Source organism: Ovis aries, chromosome 3 (assembly GCF_016772045.2).
Source record: "Ovis aries strain OAR_USU_Benz2616 breed Rambouillet chromosome 3, ARS-UI_Ramb_v3.0, whole genome shotgun sequence".
NCBI lineage: Eukaryota > Metazoa > Chordata > Mammalia > Artiodactyla > Bovidae > Ovis > Ovis aries.
In genome coordinates, this window is record NC_056056.1 from 182792476 (window position 1) to 182806876 (window position 14401).

At 38.1% G+C, this 14401-nt stretch overlaps 1 protein-coding gene across 5 annotated transcripts in view; it reads right to left on the reverse strand.

The window, feature by feature from the left end:
- FGD4 (FYVE, RhoGEF and PH domain containing 4) overlaps positions 1-14401 on the reverse strand; it is a 239094-nt gene that overhangs the window by 47252 nt on the left and 177441 nt on the right. The window lies entirely within an intron of this gene.

The window sequence follows — 14401 nt, forward strand, 5'->3', positions numbered from 1 at the left end:
AATGAATGATAAACAGCAGCTGCACATGCCTAAATATTGCTGGACATTTCTTATTGCTTTGACATGTTGTGAATTAAGACCAAAATTACCTTTTCTGTAAAATCTCCATTCTACCACCATCCTTGGACCTTACCAGCCCAGCAGTGGTTCTATCCCTTTCTAGTTAGCTGACTTAAATTACTTTAAGCTTAGTTCCCTATCACAAAATCCAGTCAGCCACCAACTCTTATTCATCATATTCTGTCTTTAGTATCATCTTTTAAGTTCTCATCACTAGTACCCTGTTTGCTCATACCTTATCTCAAGCCCAGGCCAATCAACAGTTGTCCAATTATCTGATTCCATTATTTTGGTGGCTTTAACCCATCTTGAATACTATTGTATAAGGAATCTTTCTAAAACTCTGCTCTGCTCATCTAATTCTAATTCTAATAGGAAAGGAAAAAAAAGTTTCCAATAGTCCTCTTCTCACTAACAGGATAAAATCTAGGCTCTGTGCACCATTCAGAGTTGTTTCTACCTAGTTACTTTTCTGAAATATTCTTTTCATTCTAGGAGAGTATGAATTTAATGAGTTTAGTAAAAACTTTAGTACCAAAGCAGACCCAAGTATACTTTAAGCCAGTGTCTAATTTGTGAAAAGGCTACATTTTGAACTCCGTATAAAATGCTATGAAGTTGTATAAATATTTCATGGTGTTAAACATATATGACATCTACTCTATGCTTTATATGCAATGTATATTCTAATGTGGAAAGTTATCATGCTGTTTCTTACATTACCACTGAATTGAGATATTTTTATGTGAGTCTTTAGGATACAGTAACATAATGCTATTTAAATAATTTGTGGTCTCAGAAACACTGAAATAAGAACTATATAGCAATCAAATTCCACAATTAGTCAAGATTTTGGTTTAACTTAATAAATTCAGAGTAAAGTACTAGCATTGTTGCCTGCCTGCCTGGCATCCCTCCCTTCCCCTATCTCTTAATGGTATCCAGATTTGGTTGGTGTGTCTATCCCAGTACTATGTAATCTTTCCTCTGCAGAAACTGACCTTATCCACAGATGAAAAGAGAGCCCTGAATGGTGTCACTGTCAACGGTACAGCAATTGGCTTAGGAGCCAATGTGACATGAGACAATATGCAACGGCAGCTTTGGAAAAGAAGGCTCCCTACCCTTACGCAAGAAACAAAGAAAAAAGATCTGTTTGCTGCTCCATGTAGATGAGGGCATGTACAGGCTTAAGTGGTAAAGAGCAGTCATCTCATAACCACAGAAATGAAGCCAATAAACTTCCTTACTACTTAAGGAGGTCGAGAAAAACATCTACTTCTGCTTTATTGACTATGCCAAAACCTTTGACTGTGTGGATCACAACACACTGTGGAAAATTCTTTAAAAAAATGGGAATATCAGACCACCTGACCTGCTTCCTGAGAAATCTGTATGCAGGTCAAGAAAAGCAACAGTTAGAACTGGACATGGAACAACGGACTGGTTTCAAACTGGGAAAGGAGTATGTCAAGGCTGTATATCGTCACCCTGCTTACTTAAATTATATGCAGAGTACATCATGAAAAATGCCAGGCTGGATGAAGCACAAGCTTGAATCACGAATGCCAGGAGAAATATCAATAACTTCAGATATGCAGATGACACCACCCTTATGGCAGAAAGAGAAGAGGAACTAAAGAGGGAGTGAAAAAGCTGGTTTAGAACTCAACATTCATTGCTTCTTGGCCTTTTGGGTAAGATCAAGTGTAGAACTCAACATTAAAAAAACTAAGATCATGCATCCCGTCCCATCAATTCATGGCAAATAGATGGGGAAACAATGGAAACAGAGACAGACTTTATTTTCTTGGACTCCAAAATCACTGAAGATGGTGACTGCAACGATTAAATTAAAAGACATTTGCTCCTTGGAAGAAAAGCTATGACAACATATTAAAAAGCAGACATTACTTTGGCAACAAAGGTCCATCTAGTCAAAGCTATGGTTTTTCCAGTAGTCACGTACAGATGTGACAGCTGCACTATAAAGAAAGCCAAAGAATTGATGCTTTTGAACTGTAGTGTTGGAGAAGACTCTTGAGAGTCCCTTGGACTGCAAGAAGATCCACCCAGTCCATCCTAAAGGAAATCAGTCCTGAATATTCATTGGAAGGATTGATGCTGATGCTGAAGCTCTAATACTCTGGCTACCTGATGGGAAGAATTGACTCACTGGAAAAGACCCTGATCCTGGGAAAGATTGAGGGCAGGAGGAGAAGGGGATGACAGAGGATGAGATGGTTAGATGGCATCACTAACTCAATGGACATGAATTTGAGCAAGCTCTGGGAGTTGGTGATGGATGGGGAAGCCTGGCGTGCGGCAGTCCATGAGGTCACAAAGAGTTGGACACAACTGAGTGACTGAACTGACTGACTGATGAGTAGTATTACTGTTACTGGTAGCATCCTGATCAATATAAAAAAATTAAAATACTAAAAAATATATGCAGTGTATACCATGAAACTGATAAACTTTCAAGAAACTTTTAGATGATCACTATAGAGAAGAAAATAAAATACCTAATGAACTAAAAATGTGACTTACAAAGCTATAAGTAAGTTTAATAAGTAAATACATAAGAACATAAATACATAACATTTCAGAATAAGTCATACCTTATTTCACATACATGAAATACTGACCTGCATGAATACTACAGCTATTTGTTTCAGGTTTTAAGCCAGGTTTACTGGGACAAAATTACAAATAGTAAAATTCACCCTTTTGGTGAATAGTTCTAGGAGTTCTGACAAATGCTTACAATCATGTTACTACCACCACAATCAAGATAGGTAACATTTCTATCGAAACTCTTCTTAGGTATCTAGTCAATCACATTCCTCTTCTACCACTAACTCCTAGTAATGCTGATCTGGTTTGTTCCAGAAAGACATGTAAATGGAATCACATAGTATGTATGTGTCTTTTGCGACTTGCTTCTTTTGCTTATCAGAAACCATTTGAGATACATCCAAGTTGTTATTAGTATTAGCAGTTCATTCTTTTCCAGCCCTTCATTTTATTCTTATAGTGGTGATATCTTTTTGACCCTTCTTTTTTTATCTTCTAATGCTAAGATTTCTAACAGAAATCTTTAAAGAAAACAACCCAGCAGAATTTGTGCCATGATAAAATAATACATCTTATGAGTCAGAGAATTCACTAAACAACAGATTATACTATCTACTACTGCTATGCAATGAGGTCACCCCTGGGAAAGCGGAAGAGGAAGTGGAATAAGAAGCTTATTAGAAAAAGTCTTTTGCTAACTGCAAATTATACGTTAGCTGATTGTGGCAAATTATGGGTATCCTGGTCATATTTTACAAAATCCAAGGGGATGCCAGTAGTTATTTGTAAAAACTATACTCTTTCCACACAGATGGTCTTCTAACATTAGTTCCCTGACTTTGCCAAAGACAACACAAAGATAAGCAAAAGTAAACTTGCTAACAAATGGTTTAACCACTCATATATAAGGTTTGTGAAAAGTTACAAGGGATTTTATGGTGAAAGTGAGGACATCACAGAGTTATGGAGCCTTTTTTTTAGGTTAATCACAACAATAATGTTGATAATATCACCATAATAAGAATAGCTAACAATTATTCACTTATTGATTGTTATATATGGGTTTCCCTGGTAGATGGTTAAGAATCTGCCCGCAATGTGGGAGACCCAGGTTTGATCCCTGGAATAGGAAATGGGCCAGACTGTTACAAGCATTTTACACAGACTGACTGGTCCTTACAACAAGTCTGTAAAATGGGTGCCAATATTATTCCTATTTTATATGTAGTATACATATACAACAAAATTTCAGAGCTTAAAAAAAAACAAGACTCAAAGAGGCCAGGAAACTCGCCCAAGGTTACACAGTTAGGACTAAATCAGATTTTATTTATATAGCAGAGTATATGATTTTGAGTAACTATTAGTAAATAGTTGGCTTTCACTCTAATCTTCTTTGCAACAAAAATTGAGACTATTACTTGCCTATAAGTGAACAGACTAATACAATACCAACTATCCATTTAAAAATGGAATGAGCATTTTAATTTATATGCTAGTTATTTTTCCAACATCAATTTTACTTAAAGCAGATTTTTAAGCATTTCAGTAATAATTATCAGATATAAAAAATTCAGTCACATTTGATGTAATAATATGATGGCTTCCAAATTTTAAAAAATTGGTTTAGTTTCTGAAACTTGCTTACATTTCAGAAACATATATATTTCAGTAGATTTAGGGAGAAGTATATGATCTCTCTGTACCCACAGGACTCTATTACTCTATCAGACTTATGCTTAAATAATGAACCAAGGAGTTTTAGAACTGTTGGTACATTGGGGCTGTAGCCTCATATTTTTTTTAAATAGCCCTTTACTAAGAAGTCATTTATTTTTGTAATTCTTGGGAAAACAATAATGGTTACACAATACTGATTAGATGAGTAATCTCATTTGGTTCTTTTGGAACTGAATACACAGGCCTGATTTTACAAAATAAGTATAAATATGCTATTCGAAAAGTATCTTACTTTTGATATACCTCTATAAAGGGATTATTTTTTTCTTATTTTTTTACTTGTAAATATATACTGTATTAAAAGCTGATTTTCAGAGTATTTCCTTGAACAAAAATACACCACAGTATAACTAAACTATCAGAACTGAAAAAGTAAGATACACTCCCCTTACAATAAAAGACTATACAACTTATTTTGCCCTACTTCTCTCTGCTTAATACATTCCTAGGCTATTATTGTGTACCTTTAAACCTCCAATAATCTTTTCACAGAGATCTGCTCCTTTTCACCAGGGTTAGGGTCAGCCTAGTTATTAGTCAATGTACCCGCTGGCATACTGCAGTGTCAATTCTGTCTCCTTTGCAGATGTCACCAACTCCTGTAGCTCTTTTCAGACTTTCTGGCATGACTCTTCCATATGGCAGGAACTGGGACAAAGAGCAGCTCACAGAGTTCATTCACTGGATAGGCTGAAAATGCTCGTGTGGAGCCAGCAATTCACTCTTCTGAATATTAGTGCCATACTCCCTGCCACATGCTTCAAAACTACCAAGAAAGGGAGTAGACATTTTGAAAAGAATTTTGGAAATGCCAATGAGCAACTGTTTCCTGAAAGATTCCTTAAGGGTAGAATCTTAACTTATTTAAAAATGAATCAGATACTGACATTATGCTTTATAATTCCTCAATAAATGTTCTCATGTCACTTTGTTTTAAGCAGTTTTTTTTTCTAAAAACACTGAATCAAAACTACTAAAAGTTCTTTTAGCCTTCTTCATATATTTATTTATAACATACTCAATATGCTATATATAAAACTATATATATATATATAAATTATCAGGTTTTATAGAATGGATGTTTCTTGCTCATGGGGGAATTTCTATCCAAATCTGTCGTTAGTTAATTACAGTCTTCAGTTTAGCAATAAGGAGTTTATGATCTGAGCTACTAACTGACTGAAGTGAAGTGAAAGATGCTCAGTTGTGTCCAACTCTTTGTGAACCCAGTTTTCCTGCATTGCAGGCAGATTCTTTACCAGCTGAGCCACAAGGGAAGCCCTGTAAGTGACTGAGTTAAATTTAATTCAGGTTTGTGAAAACAAAGTTCTTATTCTGCTGCCACCTTATAAATAAGAGAACTCCCCCTGGATCTAGGGAAAAAGAAAATGAGAAGGTATGGGAATAAAACACAGATTTTGTATTCTAATAAGATCATATAATAATGCCATAAGTAAGGTCACATGTTCTCAGGGAAGATTTGTAATCAGGAAGAAATGTATCACTAGGTACACATTATAAGAAAAAGAGAACCACCACTACAACATGCAGGCATTGTTCCTTCCCCTGCATCATAATATAGCCTCACAAACATAAACAGTCTGTTACTTCAACATGATCCTTCAGGAAGTTTTGGGAGCAAAATCCAAGCCTAATTGTGACCAGCACCAATAGTTTCCCAGTCTACATCCTCCACACTGTTTATCAAATTTGAAAGTAAGAGCTTTAAACCTGAAGGTTTAAATTACATCTTTTTGACAGAGGAGGTAGAGGAGAAAGGAACAGAGCCTGAACCGAGGAGGACAATTTGGTCACCTCAAGGTCAGACTGGAAATGACAAGAGAGGAAAACTTTGTTCTTCTTATACAAAATTCAATATACACTAGACTAAAGTGTCCTTTGGGTTTAGCAGAAATTAAAGATCAAACATCAAGAAAATATAATATATATTCAGAATCAATAACTAAATTAACCTATCACAAGCCAAAGCAGAATATCAAAGTAATTAGGTCACATAATATTTCTACCTTGTACACATTAATGTCTTACATGGTAATAATCTATGGTGTTCAGGCAGAATAAACAAACAAAACATAAAAAATCAAAGTTAATAGGCATGCAAACTTATCTGTGTATCCTGCAAGGAGTACCTCAGTTTAAAGAAGAACTAAGAGTGAGGTGCTGGGATCTTCAGCAGGCACAATATGCTGAATGTCTATCAAGGGACATCTCAGATAATGAGTCTATTCATCTAGATTTACAAATGAGGAAATGGGATTTTTATTGTTTATTTAACAAATATACAGCTCACGTTGTTTCAAGGCACTGTTCTCTATACTTTACAACTATTAAAAGATCTACACCTTGTAAAAATGTTATGAAGTAGGTAATATTACCTCTGTTTTATAGATGCAGCAACCTGAGGTACACAGAGGTTTAAGGTGACCTGCTCAAGGTCACAAAGCTGTTAAGTGGCTGAGATGGAATTCAAACTGAGAAAGTCTGGTTCTTGAGCCCATCTTCCTGTTGCTCTGTTTTTTTTAAGCCACATACAACAACCACTGTTTTTTCAAGTTCTGATCTTTCTATTTCTCTCACACCCACACTAAACTGAATCTTTGTGCACACTGTGGCCTCCAACCACCTGACTTCCCCAAATCTCCTGGTTTATATTAAAGTTCTGTTAAACCCAATCCCTGATTCTGTTGTTCCGCTGCTCTTCGCTCTGCTGCACGGCCAATCTCACTTTAAGTTTGCTGTCTCTTTCTTGAGTTCCAGGCCACTCAGCAAGCTGGAGAGACTGCTGACTGGTCCCACCATCTTGGACCTGAGTCCTCAGAGCCTTGGCACCACAAAAGTTAATCTCTCCACCATCTTCAAACTCAAAGTCCCATTCTTTGAAGCTACTCCACTGGCCTTTATGGCAGGGGGTCCCCAACCCCCGGTCTACAGACTGTTGCTGGTCCATGGCCTATTAGAAACCAGGTTGCACAGCAGGAGATGAGCGCCAAGGGAAATCTAAACCACCTAACCCTACCCCTGCCCATGGAAAAACTGTCTTCCATGAAATCAGACCCTGGTACCAAAAAGGTTGGGGTTCAAACTGACACACCCAGCACCAAGCCTCTATTGGCTGTGTCTCAGGATGTCACTTACTCACTCGGTGAGCTCCAGACTGCCTGACTTCTCCATTTCTGCTAACAACATCCTCTCAGCCATGCTCCAAACCTTGGTTCTATCTTTGAGCTCTCCTTTCCGCTTAATCTCAGTGCAGTTCAGTCGCTCAGTCGTGTCCAACTCTTTGCAAACCCATGAATCACAGCACGCCAGGCCTCCCTGTCCATTACCAACTCCTGGAGTGCACCCAAACTCACATTCATCGAGTCAGTGATGCCATCCAGCCATCTCATCCTTTGTCGTCCCCTTCTCCTCCTGCCCTCAATACCTCCCAGCATCAGTCTTTTCCAATGAGTCAACTCTTCGCATGAGGTGGCCAAAGTACTGGAGTTTCAGCTTTAGCATCAGTCCTTCCAAAGAAATTCCAGGGCTGATCTCCTTTAGAATGGACTGGTTGGATCTCCTTGCAGTCCAAGGGACTCTCAGGTGTCTTCTCCAACACCACAGTTCAAAAGCATCAATTCTTCAGCACTCAGCTTTCTTCACAGTCCAACTCTCACACCCATACACGACTACTGGAAAAACCATAGCCTTGACTAGACGGACCTTTGTTGGCAAAGTAATGTCTCTGCTTTTGAATATGCTATCTAGGTTGGTCATAACTTTTTTTCCAAGGAGGAAGTGTCTTTTCATTTCATGGCTGCAGTCACCAACTGCAATGATTTTGGAGCCCCCAAAAATAAAGTCTGACACTGTTTCCACTGTTTCCCCATCTATTTCCTATGAAGTGATGGGGCCAGATGCCATGATCTTCGTTTTCTGAATGTTGAGCTTTAAGCCAACTTTCTTTCACTATCATCAAGAGGCTTTTTAGCTCCTCTTCACTTTCTGCCATAAGGGTGGTGTCATCTCCATATCTGAGGTTATTGACATTTCTCCTGGCAATCTTGATTCCAGCTTGTGCTTCTTCCAGCCCAGAGTTTCTCATGATGTACTCTGCATAGAAGTTGAATAAGCAGGGTGACAATATAGAGTCTTGACGTACTCCTTCTCCTATTTGGACCCAGTCTGTTGTTCCATGTCCAGTTCTGTTGCTTCCTGACCTGCATAGAGGTTTCTCAAGAAGCAAGTCAGGTGGTCTGGTATTCCCATTTCTTTCAGAATTTTCCACAGTTTATTGTGATCCACACAGTCAAAGATTTTGGCATAGTCGATAAAGCAGAAATAGATGTTTTTCTGGAACTCTCTTGCTTTTTTGATGATCCCTTTATCTCATGATACCTTAAATAATGGTCATTTATCTTAATCAGCTCAACTGCTAGTTTCCTCTTTGAATTTACTGCAGTGCCTTGCACATGGTTTATATGCAATATAGATTCACTGTATTTAATATAAATACCCAGATTTACTGAGCTACTTAGCTGTAATGTCCCAGTAAAGGCCTAGGTCTCCAGGTTAACTCCTAATTCCACATTTTAAATGATGACAGTCCTTGCAAGTTCATCAATTCCAGCCCCTCATCCTCTGCCCTCTGAAGCCCAGTGATTCTCATAATAGAATCCTTCTTTCTCCTCTCAGAAAAATCATTATGTTCCCTTTTTGATTATGCTTGTGCTCTTCAGGGCTCAGTGCCTGGCCTTCTTCCGGTTTCTACACATTCTATTTTGGCAATATTAATCACTTGCTTATATACATCCTCTTACATTTCTACCCTATTTCCTGAGCTCCAGATCTTTATTTCGCCTGCCTAATAACTTCCAATGGATGTCTTGTAGGTGCCACAAGCTGAGTAGTACAAAAGAAGTCTAATTAACCGTTCTACTCCCTCCCCTCATTCCAAACACAATCACTTTCCTTCTTGTCTGTCATCTCAACCAGGTTAGGAAACCAGGGCCTGTAGAATTTAGTACTAACATGCCCTGAGGTTACACAGCTGGGAAGTAATGGGGCTGAGATCTGAATTCATCTCTTTTAATTCTAAAGCTTTAGAATCCTAAAGCTTTAATTCTATAGCTTTCATCCTTAACCAATAATCCATAATGTCCTCAGAATATTCTATTTTTGTTTTAGATATCTTTACCTGGACTTTGCAATGTGTTGTGTTAGTTGCTCAGCGGTGTCCAACTCTTTGGGACCCATGGACTGTAGCCCACCATGTTCCTCTATCCATGGGATTCACCAGGCAAGAATACTGGAGTAGGTTGCCATTTCCTTCTCCAGGACATTGCAAAAGTCCTTTAAATTCATTATGTCTAAAGCCAATTAATTGACTGTGTGGATCACAATAAACTGTGGAAAATTCTGAGAGAGATGGGAATACCAGACCACCTGACCTGCCTCTTGAGAAATCTGTGTGCAGGTCAGGAAGCAACAGTTAGAATTGGACATGGAACAACAGACTGGTTCCAAACAGGAAAAGGAGTACATCAAGGCTTTATATTGTCACCCTGCTTATTTAACTTATATGCAGAGTACATCATGAGAAACGCTGGGCTGGAAAAAAACACAAGCTGGAATTAAGATTGCCAGGAGAAATATCAATAACCTCAGATATGCAGATGACACCACCCTTATGGCAGAAAGTGGAGAGGAACTAAAAAGCCTTTTGATGAAAGTGAAAGAGGAGAGTGAAAAAGTTGGCTTAAAGCTCAACATTCAGAAAACGAAGATCATGGCATCTGGTCCCATCACTTCATGGGAAATAGATGGGGAAACAGTGGAAACAGTGTCAGATTTATTTTGGGGGGCTCCAAAATCACTGCAGATGGTGACTGTAGCCATGAAATGAAAAGACACTTACTCCTTGGAAGAAAAGTTATGATCAACCTAGATGGCATATTCAAAAGCAGAGACATTACTTTGCCAACTAAGGTCTGTCTAGTCAAGGCTATGGTTTCTCCAGTAGTCATGTATGGATATGAGAGTTGGACTATGAAGAAGGCTGAGCACCGAAGAATTGATGCTTTTGAACTGTGGTGTTGCAGAAGACTCCTGAGAGTCCCTTGGACTGCAAGGAGATCCAACCAGTCCATTCTAAAGGAGATCAGCCCTGGGATTTCTTTGGAAGGAATGATGCTAAAGCTGAAACTCCAGTACTTTGGCCACCTCATGCGAAGAGTTGACTCATTGGGAAAGACTTTGATGCTGGGAGGGATTGGGGGCAGGAGGAGAAGGGGACGACCGAGGATGAGATGGCTGGATGGCATCACTGACTCAATGGATGTGTATCTGAGTGAACTCCGGGAGACAGTGATGGACAGGGAGGCCTGGCGTGCTGCGATTCATGGGTTCGCAAAGAGTTGGACATGACTGAGCGACTGAACTGAACTGAACTGATGTTGTTCTTTCTATTCCTTTGTAGTTCAGTAAATGGTACACCATCCCATCTGCCACTTCACTTGATGAAGCTACAGGGAATGAACATGACTCATTCCCTATATCCAGTCATGCAGTTTTCAGAAACCTCTCTTCCTCGTCCCTAACCCTCTGCTTCATCCAGGACCTTTTCCTTTCACACCTGGAATACAATAGTTGCTTACTAACCATGTACCCGGCTCCATCTGTTTTTCCTTTCATCTGAGTCATTTTTCTAAAACCCACAGATGTACAATCATGTCACTTCCATGCTTTAATTAAATGCCTCTTAGACCAGATAGTATTAGGCTTATGAAAAGCTTGAAATAACATGGGAAAATACCTATCCTACAAAACAGGATGCAGAATGACCATATATTAAGCTACTGAAATATGTTTTTAAAAAATCAGCTGAGAAAAATAAGCTAGATATCAAAGCACTTTGGTAAGTACAAATAAGTTAGATATCAAAGCACTTTTCTCTAAGTGGTAGAACTATGAGTGATTTTGTATTCTCAGTGCTTTGCTGCATTTTCTTGATTTTCTATGAGGATTATTAATTTTTATTTAGACTTTAAAAAATCTTAAAAAAAAAAAATCTCCAGTGGTTTCAGGGGGAAAAAATACAACCTAGGCACACAAACCCACGGCAATTTATCCTTAGCTTATATTTTCTCGTTAAGCCTATCCTTCTACCCCAACACTCATTTCACTAGCCCTTCTGGCCTCTATTATGAGGTCAGAAAATTCCCTAGACACGGTAACTACCCTCCTGTTTCTACTCGCAGCCCTGTGCTCAGCCTAGATGCACTCCTCTTCCCTACCTCCCTGTTCCCTTGTATTTTGGACCACCAGCACCTCCCACTGCTCCTTCAAGTCCAGTTGTGCTAGCAGCCTTCCCCTCACCAGCTATCCTCCAGGCACAGCTATTTCTCATAGTGTTTCCAAAGCCCTTATTGTACCACATCGTGGTGATTTACTCATGTTTCTCTCCCCTCAGCAGACTGAGACTTTGTGGAAAGGGCCTGCCTTATTCATTTCTGTCTCCAGGACCTAGAAAAGTAAGTCCTGTATACTGAATTTTTAAAGTGAACAATAGTAGATATATGTTTTTTCAGTATAGGCTCTCTGAAGTTCACTTTATCTCATTTCTTTCTTAGAACTTTCCAACATACTAAACAGTCACCACAACATAAAGAAGTTTCTGAGATTCCCATCAGTTCTAAATGAATAATGAAAAGCTATCCTCAAGACTTTTATGAACTATCCACATGGTTAGTGGGGAAGCTTTTTCATCATCCTACACACCATTTTTAAATGCCTACAACTTTAGTTGGAACTTTCGTTAAAGTACTAGCAACAATGAAATATTGATTAGTAAAGCTGGATAAATTGTTTGTGCTGACTTTCACTTTCTTGGAATTAAAAGATGATTTGGCAAGAGAAGAAATATAGGAGTAATTTACTACTTGTCTTCAAATCTAACAAGACCACAAAAGCTGTCTCTTTATACTTCAAGATGTGAACCAAAAGAAATTTAAAGTTTTATTGGGGAATGGGGGATAAATTAGGAGATTGGGGTTGACATATATACACTACTATATATAAAATAGATAACTAATATAAACCTATAATATGGCATAGGGAACTCTACTCAACACTTTGTAATGACCTAAATATGGGAACAGAATCTAAAGAAGAGTAGATACATGGATATGTATAACTGATTCACTTTGGGATATAGCAAAAACCAACACAACAGTGTAAATCAACTATACTCTCATAAAAATTAATTTAAAATCAAAATAGAGCTTCATTATAAAAGAACTTGTGGTCCATAAGAAATGGATAACCTATGTAAGCATTATGTTTTAACTCTCAGAAAACTCTGATAACTCATATTACACTCTATAAATTAATCAACAATTTTAAGAGTTACAATTAAACTTAGAAGAAACTGAAGGAAAAATAGGAAAAGGGAATTAACTTAGATTACACCACTGGTATTCTGTTTGCAATTTACTTCTGAATGTGATTCTCTATCATTTCCCCCACCAGGAGACAATTATCTTAATTTTTGAGTATGTTCAAAAGTTATAAATCCTCAAGGTTTATTAAAAAAAAAAAGTGGTAAAATGGCAATTAAAAAACAGGAAATAAGCAGGAAATAAATATGGAAGTTTTTAAAAATTCGTGTTTATATAAACCTCCACATTCTGTATACCAGAATTCATCTATTCATTCACTTCATTATATAATTTCTTTCATCTTTGGTGGAAGAAAAGATTAATATTAGATCTGTTATTTATATGAATGTTAGTCTTAAGTGCACATCTTTACTCTTATACTTGTCTTGCTGTATGAAATATTGTCACCCTGCTTATTTCACTTATATGCAGAGTACATCACGCAAAATGCTGGGCTGGAGGAAGCACAAGCTGGAATCAAGAATGCTGTGAGAAACATCAATCACGTCAAATACGCAGATGACACCACCCTTATGGCAGAAAGCAAAGAAGAACTAACGATCCTCTTGATGAAAGTGAAAGAGGAGAGTGAAAAAGCTGGCTTAAAACTCAATGTTCAAAAAAGGAAGATCATGGCATCTGGTCCCATCACTTCATGGCAAACAGATGGGGAAACAATGGAAACAGTGACAGACTATTTTCTTGGGCTCCAAAATCACTGCAGATGGTGACTGTAGCCATGAAATTAAAAGACGCTTGTTCCTTGGAAGAAACACTATGACCAACCTAGACAGCATTTTAAAAAGTAGAGACATTACTTTACCAACACAGGTCCATCTAATCAAAGCTATGGTTTTTCCATACCTTTGCCATGTATGGATGTGAGAGCTGGACTATAAAGAAAGCTGAGCACAGAAGAATTGATGCTTTTAAACTGTGGTGTTGGAGAAGACTCTTGAGAGTTCCTTGGCCTGCAAGGAGTTCCAACCAGTCCATCCTAAAGGAGATCAGTTCTGAATATTCATTGGTAGGACTTATGCTGAAGTGGAAACTCCAATACTTTGGCCACCTGATGCGAAGAACTGACTCACTGGGAAAGACCCTGATCCTGGGAAAGGTTGAACGCAGGAAAAGGAGATGACAGAGGATGAGACGGTTGGATGGCATTAATGACTTGATGGATATGAGTTTGAGCAAGCTCCGGGAGTTGGTGATGGACAGGGAAGCCTGGCGTGCTGCAGTCCATGGGGTTGCAAAGAGTTGGACAGGACTGAGTGATTGAACTGAACTGACAAAATATAAAGGAAGGAAGTACTTCAAATAAAACTGAGAAAAAAATTACCAATCAACCTACTGAAATATAACTTGGATATTAAAAGACTCATGAAAACTGTGAAGAGAAATTTTCATTTCCAGCATAAACTGATGACTGCTGCATTCAACATAGTGCAGTTCCACTGAAGTTTACCCACTGAAACCTACAAATATGAGAAAGTGTAAGTACTTTTAATGAAATTCATTCTAACCCATCCTGACCTATTTATCTGAGTATCCTAATATGGTTTGAACTATTTATGATAGCCCAA